The sequence below is a fragment of the Xyrauchen texanus genome, chromosome 24, assembly GCF_025860055.1.
Source record: "Xyrauchen texanus isolate HMW12.3.18 chromosome 24, RBS_HiC_50CHRs, whole genome shotgun sequence".
NCBI classification, from domain to species: domain Eukaryota; kingdom Metazoa; phylum Chordata; class Actinopteri; order Cypriniformes; family Catostomidae; genus Xyrauchen; species Xyrauchen texanus.
The window spans coordinates 8,899,110-8,912,725 of record NC_068299.1 but is presented as its reverse complement, the minus strand read 5'-3'; the positions used below and the strand labels follow the sequence as shown (position 1 = coordinate 8,912,725).

Genomic DNA, 13,616 nt, shown 5'->3' with positions numbered 1-13,616 from the left:
GGTCAATGCCATGATGCTAATTTTTTAGTCTACTAGCGAATCTCCACTCTCTTCTTAACAAAACAGACGAACTACATCTCACCCACAAAAACAAGGACTCAAACTCTGCTGCCTTGTGTTTCACAGAAACCTGGCTGAGTGAAGCCATTCTGGAAAGCACGTTATATCTGCCAGAATTGCAGCTGTTCAGAGCGGATCGAGTTAATGGGAAAACAAGAGATGGTGGAACATGCTTTTACATCAACATTAAAGAACATGTGCTGTCATTAATTTGTAATTTGGAAGCACTCTTTAACTATATGTAAGCCTATCTACACGCCACTGGAATTTGCCTTGTTTATTCTGGTGAGTGTTTACATTCCTCCACAAGCGTGTATGAGCACAGTGCTGCAACAGCTGGCTGATCAGTTCACAGACATGGAACAACAATACCCAGAGTCACATATTATTATTCTTGCAGATTTTAACATACTGTAGCCAACCTCACCTGTAAACTGCCAAAATACCGACAGCACATTACGTGCCCCACCAGAGGCAGAAATATACTGGATCACTGCTACACAACATTAAAGGATGCTTATCCCTCTGTCCCTAGAGCAGCTTTGGGATTCTCTGATCACTGTCTGGTTCATATTCTTCCAACCTACAGGCAGAAACTTAAATCAGCTAAACCTGTAGTAAGGAATGATAAGAGCGGACCAATGAAGCAGAGCTAGAACTACAAGCCTGCTTTCACTGCACTGATTGGAGTGATTTTGAGACTGCAGACACCAATCTGGATGAGCTCACAGATCTGTGACATCATATATCAGTTTCTGTGAGGATATGTGCATCCCTACTAGGACTTATTTAACATACAGCAATGACAAACCATGATTTACAGCAAAACTCAGGCAGCTTCGTCAGGCCAAAGAGGATGTATACAGAAGTGGGGATAAAATCGTATAAAATCAGGCCAGAAAAACACTGACAAAAGAGATTAGAGTGGCTAAAAGAAGCTATTCTGAGAAGCTGAAAAACAAATTTGCAGCTAACAACACTGCATCAGTGTGGAGAGACCTGAAAGACATTACTAACTACAAGACACAATCCCCCAACTGTAGGAAATCAACAACTGGCTGATGACCTGAATGTGTTTTACTGTAGATTTGAAAAGCCCAATCACACACCCCATACGCCCTCTGAAATTTACTTCACACAATCATTAACACCTTCTGTGACCCAATCACAGGATTTAAAGACTACAGACCCATCGCTCTGATGTCTGTGGTCATGAAGTCATTTGAGAGACTGGTGTTGGCCCACTTGAAGGACATCACTGGACCCTTTCTGGATCCCCTTCAATTTGTTTATTGAGCAAACAGGTCTGTGGATGATGAAGTCAACATGGGATTTCATCATATCCTGCAACATCTGGACAGACCACAAACATTTGCTAGTATCCTTTTTGTGGACTTCAGTTCGGCTTTCAACACCATCGTCACAGCTATCTCTGGACTAAATTAAACCAACTCTCTTTTCCCACCTCTATTTGTCAGTGGATAACCAGCTTTCTCACAGATAGGCAGCAGTTAGTGAGACTGGGGAAATTCACTTGTATCAGGAAGATTTGTAGACTTGAGTAAAGCTTTAGATTACATTTATTTGATGAATATAAAACAGGAATATACTGTCTCTCTCTTTGGTGTAAGCCCTGTCTGCAGTCTGAAGAAGTTGTACTCAGAACCATCAGATCCTACCGGAGACAGGAGGCAAGGGCGAGCAGCCACCCCCGTGCAGGACGCGACTCAACTGGTGGGGTGGTGGAGGTTGCTGTGAAGGTTGCACACTGAAACAGCAAAGTGATTGGCTAGGTGTTTCCTTAGCTAATGACGCGATGATGTAGAGCTGCTTGTCTTCCCACTAGAACTACGCTGCGCTTACATTTCCAGCACCTGTACGATCAGCACTGTTTCCTCCCAGGGATGTGTGCTCTCCCCACTAATCTTCTCCCAGTTCACAAATGACTGCACTGCCATGGACACCTTTGTTAAGCTCCGGATATTTGCAGATGACACTAATGTTATCAGCCTCATCCAGGATGATGATGAGTCTGCATAAAGAAAGGAGGTTGAACAGCTGGCTGTCTGCTGCAATCAAAACAACCTGGAGCTGAACACGCTCAAAACAGTGGAGAGGATAGTGGACTTTAGGAGGAACACCCCAACATTGACCCTGCTCACCATTCTGAACAGCACTGTGGCAGCAGTGGAGTCATTCAAATTCCTGGGCTCTATGATCTCACAGGACCTGAAGTGGGAGACCCACATTGGCCCAGCAGAGATTGTACTTCCTTTGCCAGCTGAGGAAGTTCAGCCTGCCACAGGCACTGCTGATACAGTTCTACTAAGCAGGCATTGAGTCTGTCCTCTGCACTTCAATAACGGTCTGGTTTGGTTCAGCTATGAAATCGGACATCAGAAGACTACAAAGGACAGTTCGGACTGCTGAGCGGATTATTGGTTGCCCCCAGGTTACCCACAGTAGATGAGATCGGTGACAGCAATGTCTTCCACTGTTGCTCAGGGCCACGTTACAGAAGGAGCTGGATTCCTTTTCAACAGCCTTGGACATGAATGAGCTGAGGTATCCTGATCTCCTGGAAGCACCGAGAGGGTTCTTTCAATCTGGAACATGCAGATATACAGCTCTTAGGTCGGCGCAGGTTTTTTTTTTATCTGGAACATGCAGATACACAAATCTTGAAGAGAAGGTTTGCTCACCAGAGCTAAACCATGTCGCTGTAGTTATCTCCCTGGTATCGGGATACCAAACGTATCTCCCTGGTATAGGGATTCTTAACAGTCTCTTGTAGTGAGACTTGGTACATGGTCAATCTTCTACTGTTTTTCGGATGGAGACTAAAAACATTGAATGATCTGTTATCCTCTCTCTCATAGAGTGAGACCAGAATGGAGAAGTGTTATAGAAGTGTATCCTGTTAATGAACCTCTGGATGGGTACTCAGGACACAGGTGTTTTAGAAGTGTGTCCTGTTAATAACCCTCTGGACAAGGACAAAGGTGTGGTCATCCAGAGGACAGTTTTATACCTTCCTGATGAGGAGACTTCAGTTTGGTGATTCTTGTTTCAGGATTATGATTGGCTGCTGACATCGGAGTTGGCCCACCCAGTGTGGCTCACCCTCCCTTCTCTGTGTGGTACATTTGCATATTTTAAAGTGCATAGTTAGAACAATGCCTTTAAAATCTCACCTATGAATTGTCCTTTTTCAAACCTCTTCAAAAATACTTTTGAAATATATAGACCAAACATGATATTGAAAGATTAAATATTATGCATGCGTTCATATATACCTTAATACTTCAGATTGTGTAAACTATTGTGTTAATCAAACAACTTCAATTTTTATAAACAGTTCAGTGAAAAAACATGGAGAAGATGTTTTGCAGTTAAAATCCATTTTAGGAGTAAAGTTTGTGTGTAAAGATTTGTCTTTGTGGCTTCTTTGTTTCAGCCTTTTCTACCACATAGGACGTAAACGATGGCTCTGGAATTTATATGACCATCTTAGCTAGCATGGTGTCTTCATATTTTGGTGCTGGAAAACCAATCATGAACCAATGAGAAGTTTTTCCAATGTGTTGGAAGGTCCGGGGCATTACTTTATGAAGTATCTGGTAGTTGTCTAAGCAGCTTATCTGATGGATTTACTTGGCATTTGTTTGCGTTGGTCCTGCCATGATCCAATCAAAATGGATTCACTCTTCTTTGCCTAGACAGTGAGGGAGGTGCTCTGCCATAAACTGGCTTCTGGACTGTCATCTGGTCCGACTGTTCAACACAGTGTGTGTGTGTGTGTGTGTGTGTGTGTGTATATATATATATATATATATATATATATATATATATATATATATATATATATATATATATATATATATAGTTTGGAATAATGTACAGATTTTGCTCTTATGGAAAAAAATTCTTACTTTTATTCACCAAAGTAGCATTCAACTGATAGTCAGGACATTAATAATGTGAAAAATTACCATTACAATTTGAAAAAAATATTCAGAACTTCTTAAACATCTTTAAAGTAGTCAAAAAATCCTCCACGTAGAGCAATGACAGCTTTGAAGATCCTTGGCGTTCTAGCTGTCAGTTTGTCCAGATGCTCAGGTGACATTTCACCCCATGTTTTCTGTAGCACTTGCCATAGATGTGGCTGTCTTGTCGGGCACTTCTCACGCACCTTACAGTCTAGCTGATCCCACAAAAGCTCAATGGGATTCAGATTCATAACACTATTTTCAAATTATCTATTGTACAATGTCTGCGATTCTTTGCCTACTCTAAACTTTTCATTTTGTTTTTCTGTTTCAAAAGTGGCTTTTTCTTCCCATAAGGCCTGCACTCCTGAGTCTTCACTTTACTGTTGTAAATAAAACTGGTGTTGAGTGGGTAGAATTCAATGAAGCTCTCAGTTGAGGACATGTAAGGCGTCTATTTCTCAAACTAGAGACTATGGTGTACTTATCCTCTTGTTTAGATGTATCTGGGCCTTCCACATCTCTTTCTGTCCTAGTTAGAGCCAGTTGTCCGTGAAGACTGTAGTGTACACTTCTGTATGAAATCTTCAGTTTTTTTTGGCAATTTCAAGCCTTCATTCCTCAAAACAATGATTGACTGATGAGTTTCTAGAGAAAGCTATTTCTTTTTGCCTTTTTTTGACATGCCAGTCCATTGCATACTGTGGCAACTCAAAAACAAACACAAAGACAACGCTAAGCTTCATTTAACAAATAAAACAGCTTTCAACTGTGTTTGATATAATGGCAAGTGATTTTTTAGTACCAAATTTGCAATTTAGCATGATTACACAAGGATAACGTGTTGGAGGGATGGCTTCTGGAAATGGGGCCTCAGATAATGATTGTGCAATGTCCTAACTATCCTTTGTGAACATTTGAATACCACTTTGGTAAATTGAAGTACCAATTTCCTTCCAAAACAGCAAAATCTGTACATAATTCCAAACTTTTGGACGCCAGTGTGTATATAATATATACACTCACCTAAAGGATTATTAGGAACACCATACTAATACTGTGTTTGACCCCCTTTCGCCTTCAGAACTGCCTTAATTCTACGTGGCATTGATTCAACAAGGTGCTGAAAGCATTCTTTAGAAATGTTGGCCCATATTGATAGGATAGCATCTTGCAGTTGATGGAGATTTGTGGGATGCACATCCAGGGCACGAAGCTCCCGTTCCACCACATCCCAAAGATGCTCTATTGGGTTGAGATCTGGTGACTGTGGGGGCCATTTTACTACAGTGAACTCATTGTCATGTTCAAGAAACCAATTTGAAATGATTCGAGCTTTGTGACATGGTGCATTATCCTGCTGGAAGTAGCCATCAGAGGATGGGTACATGGTGGCCATAAAGGGATGGACATGGTCAGAAACAATGCTCAGGTAGGCCGTGGCATTTAAACGATGTCCAATTGGCACTAAGGGGCCTAAAGTGTGCCAAGAAAACATCCCTCACACCATTACACCACCACCACCACAGCCTGCACAGTGGTAACAAGGCATGATGGATCCATGTTCTCATTCTGTTTACACCAAATTCTGACTCTACCATCTGAATGTCTCAACAGAAATCGAGACTCATCAGACCAGGCAACATTTTTCCAGTCTTCAACTATCCAATTTTGGTGAGCTCTTGCAAATTGTAGCCTCTTTTTCCTATTTGTAGTGGAGATGAGTGGTACCCGGTGGGGTCTTCTGCTGTTGTAGCCCATCCGCCTCAAGGTTGTGCATGTTGTGGCTTCACAAATGCTTTGCTGCATACCTCGGTTGTAATGAGTGGTTATTTCAGGCAAAATTGCTCTTCTATCAGCTTGAATCAGTCAGCCCATTCTCCTCTGACCTCTAGCATCAACAAGGCATTTTCGCCCACAGGACTGCTACATACTGGATGTTTTTCCCTTTTCACACCATTCTTTGTAAACCCTAGAAATGGTTGTGCGTGAAAATCCCAGTAACTGAGCAGATTGTGAAATACTCAGACCGGCCCGTCTGGCACCAACAAACATGCCACGCTCAAAATTGCTTAAATCACCTTTCTTTCCCATTCTGACATTCAGTTTGGAGTTCAGGAGATTGTCTAGACCAGGACCACACCCCTAAATGCATTGAAGCAACTGCCATGTGATTGGTTGATTAGATAATTGCATTAATGAGAAATTGAACAGGTGTTCCTAATAATCCTTTAGGCGAGTGTATATACAGTCAGAAGTTTACATACACTTAGGTTGAAGTCATTAAAACAAATTTTTTAACCACTCCACAGATTTAATATTAGTTCATATTTATATTTAGTACTACTTTGTGCATGGCACAAGTCATTTTTCCAACATTTGTTTACAGACAGATTGTTTCACTTTTAATTTAATATATCACAATTCCAGTGGGTCAGAAGTTTAAATACACTAAGTTAACTGTGCCTTTAAGCAGCTTGTAAAACTCCAGAAAATGTCAAGCCTTTAGACAATTAGCTTCTGAAAGGAGGTGTACTGAATTGGAGGTGTACCCATGGATGTATTTTAAGGCCTAACTTTGAACTCAGTGCTTCTTTGCTTGACATCATAGAAAAATCAATGAAGACCTTAGAAAACAATTGTGGACCAATTTCCAAACACCTGAAGGTACCACGTTCATCTGTACAAACAATAGTACGCAAGTATAAACACCATGGGACCACGCAGCCATCATACCGCTCAGGATTGAGATGTTTTCTGTCTCCTAGAGATGAACTTAGTTTTGAGTGAAAAGTGCAAATCAATCCCATAACAACAGCAAAAAAAGGACCTTGTGAAGATACTAAAGGAAACTGTGGCAACTGAAAAACAAACACAAAGACAATGTTACGCTTCATTTAATGAACCACATAGCTTTCAACAGTGTTTCATATAATGGCAAGTGATTTTATAGTGCCAAATTAGCAATTTAGCATGATTACTCAAGGATAAAGTGTTGGAGTGATGGCTGCAAGAAATGGGGCACGTCTAGATTTGATCAAAAATGACTTTTTTCAAATAGTGATGCTGCTGTTTTTTTTACATCAGTAATGTCCTGACTATACTTTGAGATCAGTTGAATGCCACTTTGGTGAATTAAAGTACCAATTTCCTTCTGAAACAGCAAAATCTTTACATTATTCCAAACTTCCGGCTGCCAGTGTATATAATAATGTTCATTCTGATTAGGAGGTTGTCAAAATGAATGAATAAATAAATTAATAATATAAATACGTCAATTTGTCTTATCATTATCAATACTTTGTCAATTTATGAAAAGGCACATTTTGTACAGGTCATTGTGTGTAAACTTTTAAAATTCATGATATTATTTTATGTTTATTTTAAACATTTGATGTTTATGACGCAACGCACCCGAGACGCTACAAAAGCATGTCTGACTCAGGTGTAAATTGACTGTCCTTAAACAAGCCCTCATAATAAATCTACAGCTGATTGACAAAGATTCGCTTATGTTTTCCTCTTTTGTAAGTCACTTTGGATAAAAGCGTCTGCCAAATGAATAAAGGTAAATGTAAATGTAAATTCTCTTGTGAAATGGATTGCTGTGAACTGTATGCCAATGATTGACTTATGATCAATAATATGGTAGTAATCAATACATTGTATTCTAAAGCTACTTTTTGTATTGTCTCATCAATGATTAACTCTTCTGCCACAAGAAAACATATATATATATATATATATATAACATATTTAAACATAACTATGTATCATTATTTTATCATTATATATTGAATTATATTTATGAGAGGCTTTCTCAGCAAATATTTGTATATGCGATTAAATGCGATTAATCGTGATTAATGTAATTAATTCGATTAAAAATTGTAATAGATTGACAGCCCTAATATATATATATATATGTATATATATATATATATATATATATATATATATATATATATATATATATATATATATATATATATATAGGTGCAAGGAAAGGATTATAATATATTTTTGTAGTGCGTAGGAGGGCGGGCCGGAATGATGCACATCCAATCAGCATGTTGAGCTGAGTGAGGGGTAAAGGTGACCGGAGACGGCAGTTCAAAAAAGAGAGAGAACAACAGGTAGCTCCCCTGTATTTGTTTATGTTTGTGTGTTTTTGTTTAAGTTTATCATTAAACTTTAATTATATTGTCAAGCTGGTTCTCACCTCCTCCTTTCCCTTATAACCCTTTACATTGGTGCGGAAGGAGGGATGCCCGTAGTAGAGTCCTCGACACTGCCATCCACCCAGGGGAGCGCCGCTGACATCCGCAGGGGGACTGAGTAGCCTGACCGCACGGACACGGGGAACGGCCGGCGTCCATGAGGTGAGTGGGTACTGGACTCCATGACTGCCTGGTGTGATAGAGCTGCTGCCAGGGGTGGAGGAGTGCCCTGCCATCCGCCAGAAATGCAAAGGGGTCGAGGGAAGAACAGTGTCCGCAAAGGGAGGAGGGAATTGACTCCCAGACTTCCTGGAGTGGTAGGGCCGCTGCCAGGGGTGGAGGATTGTCCCTATGGGCCACCAGAAAAGCAGACTGGCGTTCTGTCCCCTGGGGGTCGGGAGTTTAACTCCGACCCCCAGGGGACAGAGTTTAACCTGAGAGGGTGGAGGAGTGATCGAGGACCACGCAACGGTGCATCAGAGAACTCTCTCTCTCTCGTTGTCGCTCCGTGTTGGCCTTTCCCTTGCCTGTTTTTTTTTTTTTTAATTTTCCCCTCCTGTCTCCTCCCAGGTCAGAGAAGGGGGGGATGACCCACCGGCGGATGTCATAAAACGTAGGGAGTAGTGTAGCGTGGAGGAGGGTGGGAGTGGGCCGGAATGATGCACACCTGGACCCAAATCAGCCTGTCGAGGTGAGCAAGGGATAAAGTTGACCTGAGACGGTGGTCCTGTATGTGTTTATGTTTGTGTGTTTTTGTTTAAGTTTATCATAAAATGTAATTTTATTGTCAAGCCAGTTCTCGCCTCCTCCTTTCCCTTATAACCCCTTTACAATTTTACTTCACGGTTAAACCACATTATTTTTTTAAGTCTTTAAAAATGTATAGCATTTTCAACTAAATAAATAAGTTAATAGATCATTATTTTGATGCAAACCAAAAGATAAAATAATAAAATATAAGGCTAATAAAATAATATAAGGCATTATAGCAAAAATAGGTTCACAAATTCACATTACTCAACACTTAAATCAAAAACAGCTGTAAAAGTCTCAAAACAGTATAAGTAATATTATAAAATGGAGCGTTTTTAAAAGAGGCTCATCCAATAAGAATATACAGTCATTTTAAAATAGTTGACACCTGTGTTCAGACATGAAATTAATACTACATAATTGTGTCAAGAATTTAAACATGAGACGTTCAATCAGATGTTTAACTTACTGTAACTAAACTCTGCTTCTTCTCTGCTTAAAAATACCCCTTAAAAACAAGTTTTTCCCAACATTATCTTGTGAAAACTCTCAGGTATTCGTACGACATGTAGATATCGTACGACTTGGTACAATGCAATTTTGCCATCTTGTCCAAATATTATGACTTGACATAAGCCAGGGTTGGTTTTCAATAATACAAAATCAGTCCTGCGCACTAAGCATTTCTTCTGCAGCATATACAAAATCTCTACAGTACGACATATTTCACTTTCTGTCAGACAGTATATACCATCATAACGCCTAGCACAAATTGACAGTCTCCATCACTCAAACACAAAGCACTTCTTCTAGGAGCATGAAGGACAAACCAACCCAGCATTACTGCCAATCCAAGCTGTGCTCTCTGATGCAGGACTCGCCTCTTGCTCCCTCACCTCGAGGCGCCAGAGTGGTGGGGTTTGAGAGCATGGGTCGGGCCCTGCCGGGAGAGATGCTCTCGGCTGGATTGCAAAGCTCTGCCTGTCGCATGTGTTCTCCCTGCTTGACACTTCCTCCCACTCACTCCTGGTTGTGCAACAGCTGTTACGCAAGACGGATAAGCTTACACAGTGATCTGAGAAGCCTCTGATTGCTGCACAAGAGGGAATGATCTGGCAGAGCCAGAGGACTGCAGATGAAATACAGCAACAAAAAGAGGGCAAGGGAGAGAGAGTTGATATTATTCAATTCTTTCATGCACAGGCTAACTGGCATGGCAGGATGCTCTAGGTGGACAGGTTTGGAGAGGACAATGGCAATGTAAGACCAGCAAACCATTTTCTTCAAGAGTCTCAAATTGATGGTCAATATGTAGCTAGTAGAGTCTGGAGAGAATTGGGAAAGTACTGAATTGATTCAGTTAATTGTTCAATTAAAATAATGAAGTTGCTCCTTAAAGCACTCCATCTTGACATGCCTTTTGTCATTTATTACTCTTTAAAAGTGGAAAAGAGGAATTGACCATCTCTTTAAGCAAAAATACCTTGACAAGAGACACTTTTATGTTCATCAGCACTACATTAAACACTCAAATAAATAGCATCCAGACCACAGGCCTGAAATTTGCTTATTCCTTCACCCTATGTTATCCTATGATGGACATTGATCTGTAATCGTCTCTTTTGTATTGGATACACCATAGATATTGAGAGGGAATTCTTAAACTCATACACTTTCCTCTACCCAGCTGACCAGTTCTCGACATCATAAAGTGGACCACAATCGTCTATTTTTGAACTCAACCATGGAAAATTAACCGTTGATTGTTTTTATAAGGCAGAATAAAGACTACAAATTTGCCTTTCTGCAATGATCTGAGAAATAATTCAGGGTGAAACACAACCGCCTCTCAGCTAGAGTGACTTCAATCACACAAATCAAACCTCGATAATGACACATAACAGAGGCAACCACAGGAACAGTCAAATATTTGCTGTGATACGTCTTCTGTAGAAAGCTAAATGGAGACAGATGATTCTGAAATATACATACAAAAACGAATTGTTTTTGACAATTAAGTTGTATTACAAAAAAAAATGCTTATAGCTTTTAATTCAACTTGGCAAGCATTGGCCAACACATTTCCACTGTCCGATTGAACATAATTAGGAACATACTCAGTGCCATTGATGTAATAACAAATGTCAGTATAAACGTGGATGAATTTAAAGACTTTTCCAACTGAATTACCAGGCAAACTGTTAGTTGATTAGCATGCTAATCAAAGCACGGCTACTGAAATGAACAAAACTATAAGAAAGAAAAATTATAGACAAAGAAGTCCAGGGGGGTTTGTTTAGTTTTTAGAAATGTACCAAATTTGATCTTATTTTGTTCCATTCTGCTTTCTAAAGATAAATCCTTAAATTAATCGTGATTATTTATTGTTTTTAAGAGTAAAGAATAAAAACTATATAGACACTACAGATATTATTTTGTTACAGTCCTTTTTAATTGATATTTAATGTTACTAGCACAGTGCAAATACATTTGAAATGAAAATGTTTCTCTTTTTACATCTTACAATTTTCCAAACGTGTGTATAAAATAATAATAATAGTAATAATAATACACGGTCACTTTTTACAAAGTAATATTTCGCAGAAAATATTGTAATAATTCGCTTTGGGTTTTGTACAATATAAGTGCCGACTACTTAATATTGGGAACAACATGTTTTCTTAATAACACCACCCTTAATAATTTTCCTCACACAGTATTAAAGGGTCTTTAAACATTCAAATATAAAGCTGCATTTATAGTTTAGGGAGGGGGTCCCTCGCAAGGGCATTATTATATTTGGTGGTCATGGGTAGAAAAAAGGCAGCAAAACGTTAACCATTTTTGCCAAAAGCAGAATCACACTAACTGTAAACTGTAATTGCAATGAAAGCAAATGGAAATCACATCTCCCGCTATGAAGCAATCAAGAGTCTCGTGCTAATGGATGGTGTAAAGCTTGATTTGTGCTGTTCTATCTGAAAACAGTAACGAGGCATTTTTCTGATGATGTGTAGGTGGCATAAATGTCGGCTGACCGACCACAGAAAGGAAAAAGTCAAAACCCACACTAACAGATTGGGAGGCTGTGCTGGCTGGCAGGCTGATGGCTTAAAACCATGCTGGTTCTAAAGTGCGAGTCAACTGGAGATGGATCAATTTCGAGTGACCCGCAGAGCAACTTCTGTGAACAGATTTATCCTCCATTGTGCGAGACTGCGTCTCATTTTGGCTTCAAGAGACTTAATTGGGTTGATACAGAGCATTGTTTGAAGAAGGCACATGGGAAGGCGTTAACAAAGGCTTAATCCAATGCATCAACTGTTTTCTTTGATAACTTTTTCAAACTTTTCTTTCTTTTTTTTGTTCTAGACTTTTACTGCTTTTTATTTCTAGTGATAACTGTTGAGGCAAGCATCATTATTAATATTTATTATTCTTGGGGTCAAGGATTTGATTAAACCCTCAACCCTAAATGTTAAACTTAGGTGCATTACTTGTGATGCAATTTTGGAGCTACAAACATAAATTATACCTCAAATCCTGTGGCTTGTTGGGGTCTGCTATTACTTTTCTAAGCACACAACACACTTTCATTGAGTTTTGCATGGGTAAGAACCACTCTAATTTTTTTCCACAAAATGCTAAATATCTATTACATTTTGTTATTACTTTACAGCACAAGTAACATCTTACTTGACCTGAATTTTTAGTATCATCCTAAAAATATTGAAGACGGAAAATTAATTGCTTTGCCAGTCAATTTAATATTCTGGTGGAATTTGAGGACTTGACTGAGAAGCAATTAGAATGTGGAATATAGCCCAGCATAGAGAGATACTGCATATTTTAGGAAAGGTTATAGTTGATGGGGGGTCCATCTTAAGGACATTAAGAAAGATTGGCCACTTCTTGGTTCACTGATCCAATTACATATTAACAACCCTGATTTCATTATAATGAAAATGTCCTCCAATGAGATCGGATTGTAATATCGGAGTGCCCTCCTCTGGATAGAGAACAGTTTCATGACTGGAAGCAGATTGAATGGCAGCATATCACCCCATAACCATAAGCAATCTAGTCTGAATAAATCTACTCCCCTGGTTTTAAAGTTGATTACATAAAATATCAAAAACACACTGAGAAAAAGACGCAGTATTACATTTACTAGATGCTAAATAGCTTAAAATCACTTATCACAATGCAGATCATGAAAAGTCACTGTGAAGATAAAAAAACAGAGCTTTCACAATAAATCCAACATCATTGCTTTTTTGCTGTCACTTTGCCATCACTGTGTAATATGACATGAGTCTAAATATGTGCACTATCTATAGGCTACAATCTGGCTTCAGCCCTCTGCTTCATTCACTGCCTTATCAAAACACATGGCTCTATCTGCAATTAACCACAAAAGTATTGCGGAAATTAACCTTATAGACAGTAATTAACACTTTTTCTGGTTTAAGCCACTAATTTTACAGCATTTCAATTAATGATCTTCCTATTGACCTTTCATAATGAACACAAAGCCAAGTTGTCATGGCATTTTATTTTTATATATAATCACAATTATTACAAGTTTTTT

At 39.2% G+C, this 13,616-nt stretch overlaps 1 protein-coding gene across 1 annotated transcript in view; it reads right to left on the bottom strand.

The window, feature by feature from the left end:
* Window positions 1–13,616, bottom strand: part of lmbrd1 (LMBR1 domain containing 1) — a 129,949-nt gene that overhangs the window by 16,973 nt on the left and 99,360 nt on the right. The window lies entirely within an intron of this gene.